Here is an 18,461-nt window from a genome sequence, read left to right on the forward strand (position 1 = left end):
AGATAGATAGATAGATAGATAGATAGATAGATAGATAGATAGGAGATAGATAGATAGATAGATAGATAGATAGATAGATAGATAGGAGATAGATAGATAGATAGATAGATAGATAGATAGATAGATAGATAGATAGATAGGAGATAGATAGATGATAGATAATAGGAGATAGATAGATAGATAGATAGATAGATAGATAGATAGATAGATAGATAGATAGATAGATAGGAGATAGATAGATAGGAGATAGATAGATAGGAGATAGATAGATAGATAGATAGATAGATAGATAGATAGATAGATAGATACTATGGGCCTCAGCAGTCACATTGATGATTATGTGCTGCAGGGTCAGGGGTGCTCTGGAGAAAAAATATTTATTAAATCAACTGGTGTCAGAAAGTTATATAGATTTGTAAATTACTTCTACCTTAAAAAAAAACCCTCATGTTTAACAGTACTTATGACCTGCTGTTTGTCCTGCAGAAAGTGGTTCAGACACAGAGCTCTCTGCTGCCACCTCTGTCCATATCAGGAACTGCCCAGAGCAGCAGCAGATTCCCATGGAAAACCTCTCCTGCTCTGGACAGTTCCTGACATGGACAGAGGTGGCAGCAGAGAGCACTGTGTCAGACTGGAGAGAAGACACCACTTCCTGCAGGACATACAGCAGCTGATAAGTACTGTAAGACTAGAGATTTTTAAACAAAAGTTAATTAATAAAATATTTGTAGCCCAAAATGGTACCATAGTAAACTTGTGAGAATACTGTAACGCTATTGTTTTTTATATATTTTGCTATAAGCTATATACAGTAAATGGGAAATAGATCACTGATGTCAGGGAGACCAGCCACAAACAACACTGTCGGCTGCTGGCTAAAGCGCTCAACACAGTGAAATTGGGGTGAGAGGGTAACATTGCTGATCGCTTCCATCCTGTGACGATTACCTATATCCTACAGCATTTCATCACAGCATCATTATTATAAGGGGTATTCCACTCAGACATAACTTTTGATATGTTGCCGCCCATGGTAAGACTAACAATTCCTTCCATACTTGTTATTATCTATTCAGTCGCCTTCCCCAGTTCTGAGCTGCTGCTTTCTGCTGACGACACAAAGACCTGTCAGGAATGGACCCTGCTCTGTATAGTGCTGTCCTATAGTGCGGTCTTCAGCTCATGAGCTTGCCTCATAGCCCGGTACCCCAGCGGGGTGTACATTTAGGGTAGCTTCACACACACCATATTGCAGTGGATTTTCTGCTGCAGATCCGCAGCTGATTTGATCTAAATAACTGAACACAGCATCAAATCTGCTGCAGATCCGGTGTGTGTGAAGGCATACTTAGGGTGCATTCACACGTACAGGATCTGCAGCAGATTTGATGGTGCAGATTTGAATCCGCAGCAGATTTGATGGCCCAGAATTGATAAGCTTCAAATCTGCACCATCAAATCTGCTGCAGATCCTGTACCCTTATGCCAGTTTGTGCCAAGGTCCAGGCTACGGGGGCATAAATGTACACCCGTGGTTGTCGAGGGGTTAATCTCACTTTTTGGGGGGTTGGCTACAGGTCCCCTTTAAGACATTAGATAACTATACTGAGGCCTGACCAAGGATATCCACTTTGATTTGCCAGAATTGAAACTAATTGTTCTTCTGTTTTTTTTTCTTTCAGGTTGGGCACCATGGTCTCTTCTCACATGGTTATTCAGCATCAGCTGCTCAGCGAGGTTACAGAATCCTAAGGAAATCTGTCATAGAAGAGACGGCAGCAGCAAACGGGATCGGCTGTATAGTAATAGCTATTGGGTAAGATGTCCAGCAGCACATGTGGAGGGTAAACTTGTATTCATGTGTGATGGATGGATAAAGGAAACATGGAGGCATTTTTCTATCTTGAGTCCATGTTCTTTGCAACCAGTTTTACCAACAATGTTTCTACAGACAAATATCCAAAAGCAAGGGTGCAGTATTAAAGGGGTACTCCAGAGAAAGAAATGGTGTCAAAAGGTATATAGCAGGCATGGGGAACCTTCAGCGCTTTGGCTGTCCAGGCATGATGGGAATGGTAGTTTTGCAACAGCTAGAGGGCAGAAGGTTCCCCATTTCTGGTATACAGGTTACTATTTAATAATTTCTTTTTAAAAATTTTGTCCTTATCAGCTGCTGTATGTCCTGAAGTGGTGTATTCTTTCCAGTCTCACACAGCACTCTCTGCTGCCATCTCTGTCCATCGGGGCCCATCGGAACCTGAGTGTGCTGCATTTCATTACAGCTGTCTGACGAAGTTGGATGCAGCCCTAGGGAGTCCAGAGCAGGAGAGGTTTTCTATGAGAATTTGCTACTCCTCTGGACAGTTCCTGACATTGACAGAGGTGGCAGCAGAGAGCACTGTGTCAGATGTAAAAGAATACACCACTTCCTGCAGGGCATACAGCAGCTGATAAATACTGGAAGCCTTGACATTTTTTAATAGAAGTATATTACAAATCTCTGCCACTTTCTGCCACCAGTTGATTTGAAAATAAATAAATAAATAAATAAAATTTTGTCACTGGAATACCTCTTTAAGACTTTTAGTTGACAGTTTGAACAATAACTATCATCTTTCGCTACAGTAATCCTAGGTTTCACTGTATATGCATTTTTGTAAAAATGTAAGGTGAGTTATATTATTATTTCCTCGGTTTTATTATTCTCCTACACATTTTTTTATTATTTGGCACTGATGCACATATTGAGCACACATTTTAATATGTTCATGTGGAAATTACACCCTCGATGTGCAGGTGTCTTTTGTGTCAAATGTTCTAACTAGGACTATAAAATTACAGCTGGAATATGACTGGTTGCTGTAGGCGATTGTTCCACGTTCTGTCTATATTAGTTTTTATATATTTGTTCTGTAGAGTTGTGTGTGTGTAATGTGTATGTGTGTTTGCTCTATACCAAAAAGGCTCCAAAAGGCATACGAAATACTCAGTTTTGTTTGGTTAGAATGACCGGGCTGATTTAGACGACTGTGACTTAAAGTAAAATGGAAAAATATGCCTCAATAAAGTGGTAATGTCACCAAAATGATAAAGATGGCTGTACAGGGATGGACTGGCCGGCTGAGGGACCGGGCAATCCCCCGGCAGGCTCCAACAGCTAAAGGGCCACATGCAAGTTTCTGTATTTTACAGAGCAGCAGAAGTGCACAAAACCATCACTACCAAGAAGTTCAAGGACTTTGATGAGAAAAGTCAAAGTGTCTGCGAACATGTAGATGATGATAGGGATGTTGTATGTGTACATTGATCTACCAGCAGGGATGAGTTACAACAGGAGCTGAGAAAAGAGCTGACGCTGGCAGTCAAACTCTTCACAATATTAACCCTAGGCCCGACAAAGTAAATGTTTCTTTTTTTTCACTTTACAGCCATAGTAGACGCCCGCCGCACAAGGAGACAACATGCTAGATCAGGGCTCACTTATCGAGCCTATTATATTGCTCAATAATAGTGGACAGATATTGTTAGCTCTTGCTGTAATCAGATGTCGGACGAGTGATGCACGGTCTGGTGGTCGAGTGAGTGTTTGTTGACTAGTTGGCTGATCGCTGTCTCTATTATATGGGAAGGTTTGTGCCAGAAACGCTCCACATAATAGGGCCTTTTGTTAGGCTACATTAACATGTTCCGTAGTTTTGTCTGTTATTTGCGGATCCACAAGTTAATGGCCCATTGAGCTGTTTACACTCTCCTTATAGTTACAGATTTGGAGTCCGAAAAATTACTGACAAGCTCTAGTACGGAGGGTAATTGCCGCACCGATTGTCCCATAGAAGTCTATGGGAGCTTCCGTAATTCTTATGGATGAAATGTCTGCAACTTACGCAAATCTATAAAAAACACAGATGAGAAATCAATTTAATGGAGAAGTCCCTTTCCTTGGACACAGCGGAAATTAACAAAGCATACTAACTCACCTCTCTGTGTGCCTCTTCGTCTCGATTTGGCTGTTGGAATGGCTGCTCAGCCAGTCAGTGACTGGGGAGGGACGCCGCTCCAGTCACTGATTGGCTGAGCAGCCAGTCCATTAGCTGGGATGGGCATTTTCCCCATCATCATCACAACTCAGAAAGAAAATTCCTTCCGGTGGGGGTCCTGGAGCCGGTCAGAAGGTGGACACGGGCAAAGATAAGCAATGCTGGTACTGGTACTCTATTATTGGTACTCTCTCTATTATTGGTACTCTCTCTATTATTGGTACTCTCTCTATTATTGGTACTTTCTCTATTATTGGTTCTCTCTCCCCTGCCGCCTGTAAGGAGTTAAGCGAGGCCAGACTCTAAACCATTCTCACTTCACCTTCCCATTTTTTGCTGGTCTACATAAAAAACAGAATACTGATACATTATGGATCCATTTTTTGTGGATTGCAGATTAAGGCTAGGTTCACACTACGTATATGTCCGGCCGGACATATACGTATGAAACTCCGTCCGGGACTTTACGCAAGTTGCGGCCGGATACGTACGGACCGCGAACTTACGCCCGTAGCGTACTTACGCTTCCCGAGCGCTCTTCGTAGCGATCTAACAGCGGTCTTTTACTTGGAAATCTTCGCCTAGCCCCGGACACCCCACAGAACCTTTTGGATTGGAACAAAAAGCTGGCAAAATGAAGAAATCACCACTACGTACGGGACCGCATGTTACGCTACGGGCGTAAGTTACGGCATTTCCGTCCGGAAATAATGGTTTGGTTAATTTTTTATGGCGCCGCATACGATCCGGGCGTAAGTTCGTACGTAGTGTGAACTGTGCGCCCGTAGATCGTATACTTTCCATTGTACGCAAACTACGTAAGTTTCCGGTCGCTTATTCACGGAACGCGCTACGGCCGGAAACTTACGTAGTCTGAACGTAGCCCCCGGCTATGTTTACACAACGTACAGTATATTTTCGTAAAATCAAGGCCGTTGTACAACGGCTGTGATTATTACAAGAATATACTTTGCATTGCTCGCTATGGGATCTTGGCAAGAGCATATACACATATACGCGCCGGCCGGGATCCCTAGCGGCGCTGCAAACAACTGACATGTCAGTTTTCTGCGGCCGCTATTCAGTGAATAGCGGCCGCAGAAACCCTGTCAGTGCACACTGTGGAGTGAGCGGATCCGGCCACTCGCTCCATAGCGTGCAGTGTAAAATTCTGATGCGGGCGCGCACGGATGCGCCTGCATCAGAACACTGCATCCCGAAGGATCATCCGGCCGGTACTGCAGTAGCGGCCGGGATGATCTTTTCAGAGACTGGCCGTTCCGTGACCCAGATGGGTCACGGAACGGCCGGTCTCTCACGTTGTGTGAACATAGCCTAAGGCTATGTTCACACGTTGTATGACACGGGCCGTTCCGTGACCCGGCCGGATCACGGAACGCCGGTGTCAGAAAAGATCATAACATTATTAGGCCACAAAATGACGGCCATCCTCCAAAAAACGGCTGTTAAATCGCCAAAAAGAGGCGTTGTCGCAAACCGACTGCTTTTACTATAACGTTAGTTTCCTTGTGGTTCATAAACTGAATAACTACATCACGCATTCAGTTAGGTAAAGTAATGGTGATGTTTGGGATTCTTGAATGTACGGATTATGACGAGAAGATTGCAGGCTGGTGACTCATAGTTTCAGGCTTTTATGTCTGTGCAAAAGAATAAAGCTGTATGGAATGTAGTTTACTATGGGGACTCCCCATATACAAGATATACATATACATATACAACGTGTGCTACATCAGACTGAGATCATCTGCATGCCCCCACACTTTATGACTCCCCTACTGATAACAGTCACTATGAGGAAGCATTAGTCATTGTGCTTACGTCATTGTTAGCCTCAGAATGAATGGTTCTTCACAGCCAGACTCATTGGTGGAGTTACCTTTGTTGTAATATAAAAAGTCAAAAAGTTTTGCACAAATGTCATTTGCACAAAACTTTGGGACTTTTGCAGGTTTATGCTGCCCACATGTCACTTTGGAAAAAGTCAGGCTTTGCATAACAGGGCAAGAGGGCTCTGTGGCCGAGTAGAATTCCTATATTTAACTGGAGTGAATTTTAGTGGAAATCTATGCTAGTTTACAGGGGAACTCCAGGGGAGCAGCTTAAAGGGGAACTCCAGAGAAAAAAGGTATGGGGATTTCCTACTGCTCTGGACAGTTCCTGACATGGACAGAGGTGGCAGCAGAGAGCACTGTGTCAGACTGGAGAGAATACACAGCTTTCTGTAAGACATACAGCAGCTGATAAGTACTGGAAGACTGGAGATTTGTAAATAGAAGTAATTTACAAATCTCTGGCACTTTCTGACATCAGTTTAATTGAAAGAAAATAAAATCACCTTCAAGTGTCAGAAGGGGCATGCAGCAACAACAACATGTGAAATGTCAGTCTTAGTAAATTCCGACAATAAATCTTAAGGGTGCCTTCACACGTAACGGATCCGCAGCGGATTTCTCGCATCCGCGGCGGATTCCTGCCCTGTCCTCATGGGAAGACAAACACGCAGCAGCCTGCTACGTTAACCCCCCCCCCCCCCCGCCACCTCCGGAGCGTATACATCCCCTTTCCACGCTCTGGCTTGCTTTGGGGCTCCCGGTATCTTCACGTTCCGCTCGGCCAATCAGTGCGCTGCCCCGCCAGGAGCAGGACGTGCCGGGAACCCCCGAAGCAAGCCGGAGCGCGGAAAGGTGATGTAAACGCTCCGGCGGCAGGGGGGGGGGGTTAACGTGGCAGGCTGCTGACATACTCACAGCGCGATGCCCATCCTGCTGCCAGTTTGTCTGTCCATAGTGTACAGGGCAGGGTACCCGCAGCAGATCTCGCTGCAAATTCGCAACAAGAAATTCACTGCGGATCCATTACGTGTGAACGCACCCTAATGGTGTGCCCACATGTTGTGGCATCTGCATGTTGATAAAATGATGCTGTTCAATTTTGCCATTAATAATCACAAGGCGTTCACTGGTCTTTACACTGAAGCATCATCGCTCTTTGAATCCAAGTATCCACGGAGATTTATACCTCCCGCCGGAGGCAGCAGCATACTTACCTACTGCAAGCTGCAGCGGTGACCTTCTCAGGCTTCTTGTTCACTCTTATGGCTCTGTGTGCAAGAGCATCACTCATTCATCTCAATGTTGGGGTGGAGGTAGCAGCCTCTTGTGGTCGGAGGTATAAAGCAATCACAAGAGTGATTTGGCTCCCGTGGTCAATCACAACGCTGCATTTAACTATGCACTCCTGGTTAGGACCAAGTACAGTTAAAGGGGCAAGTGCTGACAGGTGCTGGTGCTGGTCCGGGCTGCCATGCAGTACATCAGGAGTTCCGGACAGATTCTAGATGTACATCTGGAGTTGTCCGGAATTCTGCATGTTACAATAGGGTCCTGTGGGGTCTGCATGCCAAAACTAATATATATATAATATATATAGCATGTTTTATATTTTCTAGACTTATTCTTTTTGGCATGGACATCCTTCAGCAAAAATCCTAAAAGGTATCCATGCCCAATAGAGCCCTATGGACGCAGAAATGTATCCAGATATCCTGATAAGAAATCTGGATAAATTTAGTGGACTTGTGAAGGTGGCCTTAGGGCCCTATTACACCAAACAATTATCTGAGGTTTTTTGGTGTTATACTTGATGTTAAAAGACCATGATCAGCTGACACGCAAGATGCCAGCTGATCGTGGTCTTTCAACATGTTGAAAAATCATAGCGACACCGATCTAAGACAATCTAAGGATCACCCCTCCCGCAGCTCCTCGCAGCCCCTTCAGCTCCTCCCGTTCGCTGTCTGTGTGTGTAATAGCACAGACATTGCACGAGGTAAGAAGAGAAACAAGGGCCGACTTGACAGGTCATCGCTCGCTTCCTTCTCAAAATCGTGCCATGTAAGGCCATGTTCATACAACTTATATTTTACATAAATCACGGACGTTCTTGCAATTTGCAACAGCAGCCGTGATTTATGCAAAATATACATTGCATTTGAATGAATGTCCTGGCCGGAGCGTATACACATAGTATACGCTCCGGCCGTGATTCCATCCGTCCACGCGAAAAAGTGACATGTCAGTTTTCTGCGGCCGCTATTCATTGAATAGCAGCTGCAGAGAACCTGTCAGTTCACACAATGGAGAGTACGGCTCCAGCCGCACGCTCCATTGTATGCAGCGGTGAATTGGGATGCGGGCGCCAGCGGATGCCCCTGCATCCCAATTTATCCGAAATGAAGATCATCCGGCTGGTACTGCAGTACCGGCTGGGATGTTCTTCTCTGACACCGGCCGTTCTGTGACCATGTGAACATGGCCTAATACAGCCTTTAGGCTACACAGCATTTTATATGCCAGTTTTAAGGAAGTATCCTGTCCTCCCGAAAGTATTACGGCCTCCTGAAAGTATCCCGGCATCCTAAAAGTATCCCGGCCTCCTGGAAGTAAGTATCCCGGCTTCCAAGAAGTATCCCGGCCTCCTGGAAGTATCTCAGCTTCCTGGAAGTATCCCGGCCTCCTGGAAGTATCCCGGCCTCCTGGAAGTATCTCAGCTTCCTGGAAGTATCCTGGCCTCCTGGAAGTATCCCAGCCTCCTGGAAGTATCCCGGCCTCCTGGAAGTATCCCAGCTTCCTGGAAGTATCCCGGCCTCCTGGAAGTATGTCAGCTTCCTGGAAGTATCCCGCCCTCCTGGAAGTATCCCAGCTTCCTGGAAGTATCCCGGCCTCCTGGAAGTATCTCAGCTTCCTGGAAGTATCCCAGCTTCCTGGAAGTATCCCGGCCTCCTGGAAGTATCTCAGCTTCCTGGAAGTATCCTGGCCTCCTGGAAGTATCCCGGCCTCCTGAAAGTATTCCGGCCTCCTGGAAGTATTCCGGCCTCTTGAAAGTATCCCAGCTTCCTGGAAGTATCCCGGCCTCCTGGAAGTATTCCGGCCTCTTGGAAGTATCCCGGCCTCCTGGAAGTATCCCAACCTCCTGGAAGTATTCCGGCCTCTTAGAAGTATCCCAGCTTCCTGGAAGTATCCTGGCCTCCTGGAAGTATCCCAACCTCCTGGAAGTATTCCGGCCTCTTAGAAGTATCCCAGCTTCCTGGAAGTATCCTGGCCTCCTGGAAATATTCCGACCTCTTGGAAGTATTCCGGCCTCCTGGAAGCATCCCGGCCTTTGAGCCAGTGGCTGTTCAGGCTCCACGAATAGAAACATCCAGCTATGACCTGGTGTCGATGATCACTTCAAGGTAATGTCACATTTACTGTTTCTTTTATTTTCTGGCACATCGGACTACATCTACATACATCTGTGATCCTATATACTAATTATATTGTAAACAACAACAGTATCTCTCCGTCTATCCCTCTGTCCGTCTATATGTCTATCCTTTTACACATTTGCAAATTTCTTGCAGAGTTGTTCTGTAGCAATTCTACAGAAAAGTAACAGGTTTCCCAACACCCTGAAGGCTTTACAGTCTCTGAACTAGTGAGGGTTATTATTGTGTTAAGAAGGGTCCAATTGTCTACTGCCACATAGGGGTTGTTTAGTGTTTTATAGAATAGGCTGAACGTATCTATTCCCATATAGTATCTGAATAATCCTCAGCATTACACATATATTGCTTCCAGCTACGTCAGTCCCTATCTGTAGTGGGGACGCACAGTCTCATTTCCCAGGTTTAGATACTCACCATTAGGGGCAATTACATAGAAAGCCAATTAAACTATTAGACCATTAAACCATGGTGTAAAGTGAGACTGGCTCAGTTGCCCCTAGCAACCAATCAGATTCCACCTTTCATTCCTCACAGACTCTTTGGAAAATGAAAGGTGGAATCTGATTGGTTGCTAGGGGCAACTGAGCCAGTCTCACTTTACACCAGTTTGATAAATCTCCCGTTCAGTGTCACCATAAGGAAATACATTAATGGACCATGTATGCGTGTGTGTGTGTGTATAAGGGCAAAGCCCTAGTAGTTACAGTGGTAATGGTTATACATGAGAGCTGGTGCCTAATGTTTATCAAATTCTCTTACGCCACATAAGAAGACCTCTGTATTATACATGGTACATGATATTGTATAACCACCCACAAACCTAAAATGTCGGTGCATAAATTATAAAAAAGGACACAGAAGGGGCGGGATCGCTATAAATTATACATTCTGACAAAAAAAGGAAAGTAAATTGAACAATGAGTTAGGAGCTCAGCCTCCCAATAGTAGTTCCTTTCACTGCCCCCATTGTTTTCCTAGACCCCCAGGGTTGTTAGAATAAGAAGAAGGCTCCACAATTGGTTGTTGTTAAGTAGTTTTTATTTTCTCTGGACAGTTTTGCTGAAGGCGAGGAATCCAGATGGCTATAAATTGTCAATTAGATTCTTTATAATTGCAAGTTGTGCCTTCTCGCCGTATCCTTCTGCCTGCTGTTCCAATGGAAAAACAAGTTAAATGTTGCTGAACTGGGCAGATGGTACAAGTAATCACACTCCCACTGAAATATGTTCCCACAAGCCGGCTGCTGCCTTACTGTATTAGTGGGGATTCTAGGTCAAGTATTATTACTCAACTTTATTGTTTTTAATAGTCACTTTTTGTTTATACTTAAAGGGGAACTCTCAAATCAACAGGTGTCTGTAAGTTATATGGATTTGTAATTTACTTCTAATTAAATAATCTCCAGTCTTCCCATACTGCTGTTATAGGTGCCTCTGCCTTTCAATCCCCACCCACCGGTTCAACGCTCTGACAGGCAGAGAGCCATGACTAGTCACAGGCAGGACACCTCTTAAATGACTAGTCATGGCCTGGACATCTCTCAGATGACTGGTCGCAGCCTGAACAACTCTTAGATAACTAGTCACAGCCTGGACACCTCTCAGATGACTAGTCACGACCTCGACACCTCTCAGATGACTAGTCACAGCCTGGACAACACTCAAATGACTAGTCACGGCCTGAACACCTTTTAGATGACTAGTTACAGCCTGGACACCTCTCAGATGACTAGTCACAGCCTGGACAACACTCAAATGACTAGTCACGGCCTGAACACCTTTTAGATGACTAGTTACAGCCTGGACACCTCTCAGATGACTAGTTATGGCTTAGACACCTCTCTGATGACTAGTGACAGCCTGGACAACTGTCAAATGACTATTCATGGCCTGGACACCTTTTAGATGACTAGTTACAGCTTGGACACCTCTCAGATGACTAGTCACGGCCTGGACACCTCTCAGATGACTAGTCACAACCTGGGCACCTCTCATATGACTAGTGACAGCCTGGTCACCTAATGACTAGTCACTGCCTTTTTTTAATAGAAGTAAGTTACAAATCTGTATAACTTTCTGAAACCAGTTAATTTGAAAGAAAAAGGGTTTTCACCAGAGTACCTCTTTAAAAGCAGGACTGTGCAGATATATTATTTTTTTCTGCATAGGTCTCCATCTTCCATTGATGTGGTTTTTGTTACAAATAATGGGTGGTTGCTGCTTGAGTGCAAACACCCTCAGGATAGTTGTACAAAATAAAAAAAATTAAAAATAAAAAAACCTGCTTCTTTTAAGCACCTTTGAGCCATTTTCTCTCAGTTAGGCGACAACCACACAAAAAATTTTGACCCTTTGACAGATGTTTTTGGACGGACATCATTTTGCACCCAGATAACTCTCTTAACTCTCAACGGCCATTATTTGTAGCACAACAAGCATTGTTTTGAAATAACGTTCTTTATTTGGTTGCAAAATCACATCTGTGTAGAAAAAATAGACTTGTATGGTCTTGGCTTTATCCTAGAATTTTCAAAATCAGGATATGTTAGGAGTAGGGATCTATGTGTGAACATAAGGCAGTCTTTCAGGACTAGGTGACTTGGGCACGGCTGGAGAGGTTTATTTTGGCTCCTATTTTAGCTGACAACACAGTGAGGTGCAACAGCAAAGTGTTTGTGAAATAATGATTATTCAGCAGATCCCAACCTGACACATCTCCTGCCAAGAGGAATGCTGATAGAATATGATAAAACCAAAAGGCTCCGTCCACGTGTTATACCGATCAGTAACTTGTAGCCAAGAGAAGAACTGGAATGGACAAAGAGGAAAACAATAATGGAAACATTTGCACCTTTTTCTTTGTTTTTGCTCCCACTTCTGATACTGACCAAAATACAGACAAAAATACTATTGTGTGATCCTTGCCAAAAGCTATGCTCCCACTACCGGAACGGGACGTCATCTAGCGGCAAAAGGCGTCTATCTATTGATTATGGTCATGATTAGGGATGAGTGAAATTTACAGTACTAGCTTTACTAGTCGGCTGTCAGCTGTCCTTGAACTCCGTGCCACTCCTCTCTGGGTGCCTGAAAAAGCTGGATCCAGTCCTGGGAAACTGGGAGAAGATTGGCATCTCTTTCCCATTTTGAGAACATAACCTTGCAGTGTATGTTGTAGGTATACCAGTGTATGTTCTAGGTATGACAGTGTATGTTCTAGGTATAAAAGTGTATGTTCTAGGTATAAAAGTGTATGCTCTAGATATAACAGTGTATGTTCTAGGTATAAAAGTGTATGTTCTAGGTATAACAGTGTTTGTTCTAGGTATAGCAGTGTATGCTCTAGGTATAGCAGTGTATGTTCTAGGTATAACAGTTTATGCTCTAGGTATAACAGTGTATGTTCTAGGTTTAGCAGTGTATGCTGTAGGTATAACAGGGTGTGCTCTAGGTATAACTACATGTTCTAGGTATAACAATGTATGCTCTAGGTATAACAGTGTATGCTCTAGGTATAGCAGTGTATGATCTAGGTATAACAGTGTATGTTGTAGGTATAACAATGTATGTTCTAGGTATAACAGTGTATGTTCTAGGTATAACAGTGTATGTTCTAGGTATAACAGTGAATGTTCTAGGTATAACAATGTATGCTCTATGTATAACAGTGTATGCTCTAGGAATAACAGTGTATGCTCTAGGAATAACAGTGTATGCTCTAGGAATAACAGTGTATGCTCTAGGAATAACAGTGTATGCACTAGGTATAACAGTGTGTGTTCTAGGTATAACTGTGTATGTTCTAGGTATAGTAATGTATGCTCTAGGTATAACACTGTATGCTCTAGGTATAACAGTGTATGTTCCAGGTATAACAGTGTATGTTCCAGGTATAACAGTGTATGTTCCAGGTATAACAGTGTATTTCCAGGTATAACAGTGTATGTTCCAGGTATAACAGTGTATTTCCAGGTATAACAGTGTATGTTCTAGGTATAACAGTGTATGTTCTAGGTATAACAGTGTATGTTCTAGGTATGGGGTTTCAATGCCTCTTTGTACCTATATGCTGGAGTGGTTTTAGCCTGGGATTATTGTGTCAAAAAACTTTTGAATAGATATCTTTACCGTTTTTGTATGCAATGGAGTGCAACCCATAAGGGTCTAAGAGGATGTAAGTAATCTCCACAAGAAATAATCCCAGGTGATCTAATCAATGTGTGAATTGTTTAATCACCGGCGCTGCTGATTCATAAGAAGGGAGCGGCAACTATTGTGAAATAGTAATTGTAGTATATGGTGATAGTTAGCACCTAGGATAGATACATACAGCGAATTACTAGAGATGAGGGAACTTTTCAGATGTTTGGTTCAGCAGATTCACCGAACTTTGGCGTAAAAAAACAAAGAAGTAAACCGCATGAACACAGCTAACCATTGCAGCTGCAAGAGGGGGACTTCTGGGGCTTTTTTTGCAGCAAAAACCACGTACATAATGCAAGATTTTTTAGGGCAAAAAGTGCTTTAGGCTATGTTCACACTACCTTAACACCCGGCCGTTACGTGAGTACTGGTCTCAGCCCGGATCATCCCGGCCGGTACTTAAGTACTGGCCGGGTGATCTTTCCGGCCGCGGAGCTCTGATGCGGGCGCATCAGCGCGCGCCTGCATCAGAGCTTCCCATAGCCCACAGCCGGAGCCGCTCGCTTCACTGTGTGAACTAACAGGTCTTTCTGCGGCCGGAATTCACTGAATTCCGGCCGCAGAAAACTGACATGTCAGTTTTTTCTGGCGCCGCATAGGATCCCGGCCGGAGCGCACACGATGTGTGAACGCTCTGGCCAGGATCCCATTGAAAATAAGGTTATGTTCCACCCCTCAAAACTACGGCCGTAGTTTTACATAGTGTGAACATAGCCTAATAATGTAGAAATTGCTGTTCATGGGTGAAGCGGCTGTTTCAAGCATTTCTCCTTGCACTTTTGCAGCGTAACATCAGCCCCCCCCCCCAAGAAAAACACATCAAAACCAGCGTAAGAGAAGCCTGCTGACCAATAGTAAGCTGCTTCTCCATCCCTATGTTTCCGCCCATAGGCGGCTGTGTCTCTGCCCCTGTGTTTCCACCCTCCAAAAAAGCATGGTGACAGGTTGGCAGCGTGGTGTTGGTGCTCCTGTGTGATCTGCTTACCCAGAGTCTGACCATCCACGAGTGCTCATAGGGTGGACTGGGGAAAATGAGGAGCCCTGGCGTCCACCACTGCTTAGGGGGTGGCCTAAGGATAAGGAGTTATGGCAAGTGGCATCCTTGTCACCAGTGCACTTGTCACCCCCGCCCAGATACTGAGAGGCTATTGAGTCCGTCTGGGATGAGGAACCAGATCTAGTTGATCCACCCCCATCATACTTGAAGCCTGTATTGGGCACAGAAGCTCAAGTAAATGACTGGAGTTCAGCAGTCTTAGAAAAGTTGTCAAGCTGTTAGGATATGTTCACACTGAGCAAATGGGGCGTAATTCTGTGACAGAACTCTCCGCCGCGGAATTCCTCTATGGGAGGGCTCACGCGCCTCCGCTCTTTGTTCAAAGAATTGACTTAAAAGAAAATAAAAGATGTCCACTTACCTTCCCGGTTCCAGCGGCGGGTCCCGCATCACTAGGCTCCGGTGCCCGGTTCCCGGCCGCTTCCGGGTGTCTGTCGCGGGCCCGAGACGTGACGTCTCAGGTCTGCTCAGCCACTCAGTGAAGGAGGCTGGATCCGTTTGAAGTCCGCTCGGATCCCGCCTCCTTCACTGAGTGGTTGAGCATCCCTGAGACGTAGCGTCTCGGGCGGCGTCAGGCACCCGGAACCAGGGACCGGAGCGCCGTGATGCGGGACCCGCCACTGGAACCGGGGAGGTAAGTGGACGTCTTTTATTTCAGCCACCTCCTCCCCGGTCCCCCCAAAAAAGTGCCCCCACGCTGGAGCACCCCTTTAAGTCCACCTATAGGTTATGTTCCCACAATGTCCAAATAACAACCCTCATTTCATCAATTGTACAATGACGGCCATTATTGTGAAACAGCGACCCTTATTTGGATTCAAGCAGCCAAAAAAAGACACTGTGGCAGTCCACACATCATACAGAATAACGGCCGTAATTGATTAACACTGTCAAAAATTACAGCCGGATTTTGATATTTTTACTGTGTCTGTGCCTAACAATATTGTTTTTCTCTAAACTATTGATTAGGATAATAAGCTTTGCTAATTGTAGCCAATTACTGCAAAATGCAAATCGAATTATGGTCCAGATTTTGCAGGTTTTCTTTTTTTCCGCAATTTTTCACTCAGAAATTAGAATTCTTCACTTGGCTACAGTGTTTGACTACATTCACATGCTCTGTAGTTTTGTCCGTAATGTCAGATTCGAAATTATGGACAAATTTAAAGTGTCGCTGTCGTTATAACTTTCAAAATCTAAATCAACATTAGATGTGAAATAAAGCAAGTTTGCAATATACATTCATTATTTTTATGTTGTTATCATGCTGTAAAACAAAACTGTACTTACCAGAAATTCAGGTCCAGTCTCCTAAAGCCAGATTTTCTGAATGGTTAAAAGAAAAACAGACTAACAGACAGGAATTCCGGCCAGTACAGAGAGTCAAACTGATGTAAAGCAAAATTGTCCTAGTTGCCCCTAGCAACCAATCAGATTCCACCTTTCATTCCTCACAGACTCTTTGAAAAATGAAAGGTGGAATGTGATTGGTTGCTAGGGGCAACTGAGACAGTTTTACTTTACACCATGTTTAATAAAATCTCCCCTTATGTTCACAGGCTGTATGAGACTTGCCGTTCTGTGAACCAGCTGGGTCATGGAACGGCTGGTCTCAGAAAAGATCATCCCGGCCAGTACTGCAGTACCAGACGGATGATCTATAGAGCCGCTGAGTTCTGATACGGGCGCATCTGTGTGTGCCCGCTTTAGAACTCCCCACTGCACACTATGGAGCGTGCGGCAGGAGCCGCACACTCCATTGTATGAAGTGACAGGGTTTTCTGCGACCACTATTCAATGAATAGCAGCCGCAGAAAACTGACATGACAGTTTTTTGCAGCGCCGCTAGAGATCCTGCTCCGGATGGGATTCCATAAACGGCAAGATAACATATATATTCATATTAATCACGGCCGTTGTTGCAATCGGCAACAACGGACGTACTTTTACGAAAATATACGTTGTGTGAACATGGCTAAAATGTCCATAATCTCTGCAAATCCATAAAAGATACGGATGAGTAATGGTTTTAAACCATTCCCACTTATTTATCTATTACCTTCAACTTTTTTGCAAAAAATTCGGACAATGAGTGCATTACTGGTGCGTTCACACCTACAGGATCTGCAGCTGATTTTCTGCAGCAGATTTCATTTAAATAACTGAACACAGCATCAAATCTGCTGCAGATCCTGTAGGTGTGAACGCACCCTACGGGTGAATATTTTTGCAGATTGTGGATGGTGATTGCGGATGATTGCAGACAGTCCTGAAAAACTGCTGAAAGTGTGAATGTAGCCTTACAGACTAGCCAAAGTTCAGAGTGTACAGAATACCGTCCATGAAACAATATTGCAAATCCATAGAGCAGCTTTGAATAACAATGGCCAACTCTGTGTAACATATATATTTAATTTATAATGTTTATACAGGGAAATTGGAATGGAGGTAATATTGGATTTCATAATACCCCAATGTAAACACACATGCAATGCTCATTATTACATTGGAAACATTACTGTACTTGCAACACCTGTCAGATATAGAAAAATCTATAGGTTTTAAAAACTGAACAAAAGTCTACTCCACCAAAAGCTTAACACATTAGTGAAATTTTATATAGGAAACAGATGGATTGAGAATCATTGGTAACTGATGAATGACCATTGTTAAAAAAAAAAAAACATTTGTCTGAGGGCCTGGTGTGTTTCCACTGCAATGTCCACGGGACTTTTCCTTGAAAGCTTCCATTACCAATGCGGCTCTTATGTATTCTCCGATTTCAAGTAAATTTTGTTTTAAAATTCCAATTATCTTGAAATGGAAATAAAATGTTTCCATCCAATCTGCAATTCTAAATGGAAACTCAATGTTTCCCCCAGTGACAACCCCGATACCTGGAAGATGTGGAGAAGATGTGTATGGAGGAGGGGGACACAATCCCTGCTGCTGCAGTGTCTGAAAACCTGGTCAGGACCTCCAGGAAACGTCCGACCTCTGTAACTGCAAACAAAGGTTCCTGCACCAAATATTTACTTCTGTTCTTCTATTGTATAAAATCCTTATTCCATGTAATAAAACGGAGAAAATTTTTTTATAAATCCAACAATGTGATTTTCTGGATTTTTTTTTTTTTATAGATTCTGTCTCTCACCGGTGAAGTGTACCTACCATAAACATCACATACCTCTCCATTCTGTGTAGGTGGGAAAACTGACAAAATTGGTGGTGTATTAAAGTGAATGTGTCACCTTAATTTAGGCCTTTTTCACACATTCAGTAAAGTTGTCCGTTTTTCCAGATCCGTAATCACATTGACTTCTTTAGGGCTATTCACACAGTCTGTGTTAATTTTGATCCGTAATCCGTTCCGTAAAAAAATGCTCTAGTGCGGATTGTGATTGCAGTACAGATTACCAATAGAAGTCTATGGGATCCGTGTTTTTCACGGACGTCACGGATGTCACATCCGTGATGTCCGTAAAAAACACGGATCAAATATATGCACACTGGTACTATTCACGGTTTATTGGAAAAACGGATACGGAAACGGATGCAATACAGATGCAAATACGGATGAATTTATACGGACCACAGAGTAAAAAAAAGCGGGAGGTTTTGCGGTCCAGAAAAATTACTGAACGTGTGAATGAGGCCTTAATTTTACTGATTAGAGTCAGATACTAAAACTTGTTCTTTTATTCTAATCTGTTTCTATTTTCTGACTTAAATTTTTATTTATTTTTCACTATTTGTACATTGTAATGAGGGATGCCATATTGCCAGAGCTATTTTTAACAGCATTTAGTGACCTGCTTTACAGCAAGACTAATGGACATAGAGGAGAATAGACAGGCTCTATCTCCTTGAGA

The 18,461-nt window shown here is 43.8% G+C and overlaps 1 long non-coding RNA gene across 1 annotated transcript in view; it reads left to right on the forward strand.

The window, feature by feature from the left end:
* LOC138774544 (uncharacterized) overlaps window positions 1-17,664 on the forward strand; it is a 39,600-nt gene extending 21,936 nt beyond the window's left edge. Inside the window, exons 2-3 of the long non-coding RNA XR_011360333.1 lie at window positions 1,686-1,819; window positions 17,472-17,664. This is a non-coding gene — a long non-coding RNA (uncharacterized lncRNA). The remainder of the gene's footprint in view (window positions 1-1,685; window positions 1,820-17,471) is intronic.
* The last annotated feature ends 797 nt before the right edge of the window (window positions 17,665-18,461 follow it).

The sequence above is a fragment of the Dendropsophus ebraccatus genome, chromosome 15, assembly GCF_027789765.1.
Source record: "Dendropsophus ebraccatus isolate aDenEbr1 chromosome 15, aDenEbr1.pat, whole genome shotgun sequence".
In the NCBI taxonomy this organism is placed as follows: domain Eukaryota; kingdom Metazoa; phylum Chordata; class Amphibia; order Anura; family Hylidae; genus Dendropsophus; species Dendropsophus ebraccatus.